Source organism: Lycium ferocissimum, chromosome 10 (genome assembly GCF_029784015.1).
Source record: "Lycium ferocissimum isolate CSIRO_LF1 chromosome 10, AGI_CSIRO_Lferr_CH_V1, whole genome shotgun sequence".
Classification (NCBI taxonomy): domain Eukaryota; kingdom Viridiplantae; phylum Streptophyta; class Magnoliopsida; order Solanales; family Solanaceae; genus Lycium; species Lycium ferocissimum.
In genome coordinates this window covers 66,884,630-66,886,439 of record NC_081351.1, presented here as the reverse complement: position 1 = coordinate 66,886,439, position 1,810 = coordinate 66,884,630, and positions in this window count along the sequence as shown.

Sequence of the window (1,810 nt, the reverse complement as noted above, 5' to 3'; positions counted from 1 at the left end):
AACATAAGAATCATAAAACTTACCTTAATTTTGAAATAACCCTTTGAGCTCTCATCCATTGAATGAAATCTATTTGAGAGAAATTATTACCCTTCACGGACTAATAGGCTTCCCTAGTATATGAATCTCTTAATTCTTGACTTTGATCTTGGCTTTTTGGTATAGATTGTTGTGAAAAGTGGGGGGAGGGTTCTAGAGAGATATAGAGAATACGCTTTTTGTGGAAAATAATGAAATAAAACGTGGGTTCCTATATTTATGTAGAAGTGGCCGGAAACTTCCGGCATCGGCGGGTCGACGGCTCGTCGACGTGTCCGTCGAATCGCCACCTGAAATGTTTGAGTTCTGAACCCTGTCGACGACGCTAGTCGACGGCTCGTCGACGTGTTGACGGTTCGTCGGCGTGGCCGTCGATGCCGACAGGTTTCAGCAGTTGCCTGAACTGCTTCGCTTTGCTCCGATTCGATTCATTTCATATCCAACTCCCCTGTAATGTCAAGGATGCCTACTTATATTCCTGTACACATACAACGTAAAGTATCTCGTGAGTAAAGCTCTGGTGCGGACTACCGAGCCGAGGGTATACACCGCCAATAAGTCAAAATATACTTGAATTAAAATGGGAGGTGTAACAAGAACACCTGCTTTATTTGGAGATTCAATAGAAATGCATATTTGAACAAATTCTATTTTTTAAGTGATAATTTTGGTCCTGCCTTATCAACAGGGACACTCCTAAATACCTCAAGAAACCAAAACTAATACAAATGAACTTGCAAATGGAAGAGTAACAGTAGTGAAAACTAACTTCAAACCTAGGTAATTCCATCTTAGATAATCATTCCAATCTGTAGGTTTGTAGGACATGTTCAGTACGTCAGAAAAATGCCTACGACACACAAAGAACCAACTATAGCAGACGATTCATCAATGTAGGCAGTGATACCGGTTTGAATAAAGTAAAACGACAGTCAGTACAAGAATTCTGTAGGCTACCAACTTTGAGAAGAAAGGGCACAAGTACACATTCAAAAACATGCTAGTAGCTCGAAAAAACAAAAGTGGATTCAGATAACTCTAATCCAGCAGAACTACTGCAATATATCAGTGTAGAAGAAGGTAAAAATCACCTTCCATTGGCTGAGGACCTCAACAGGAAAATCTTAATTACGAACAAGCATCTCGTGTTCTTCTGGCTGCCAAAAGGAAGGAAAAAAAAAGCAACTAAAGTAAGATATTCGATCTAACAATACCTTGCACTTCTGATTAACCTAATCCCTAGAATTTCACCCATTGACGCATTTAAGTCAAGATGTTTACATAAAACCTCAGTCCACAATTGCTTGTAAATGAAAATTCACCACTTATCCAATCCAATAAATATAAAAAATCTACGAAACTATACGAAGCTCCTCTTCAAAGTCAACAAAACAAAATACTCCACGAGAAAGTCAATTTGCCCAATAAGAAGTGCACAACAAAAAATAAAAAAAATAAAAAATAAAAAAAAAAACCAAAAACCAACACCTAGTAGGAAAACATATCAAAAATGTTGAATTTAACTACCAGATTATAGTTCTTTAAGGAATATTGTTAAACAGCTTGGTTGCATCAAAGCTCTTGTTTGTTTTTTCATCATTTTTGTTCTAGATGTTATTTTAATGTACCCAAATCGTGCTTAAATCTATGTAGAAAAATACCAAACATGCATATCCAAATCAGATGCAGCATATACCAAGGGACAACTGGAAGAAAAAGGGAGAAATAGGAAAAGAGCTCAAGGTTTTACCAAAATACTATTCAATCCCGT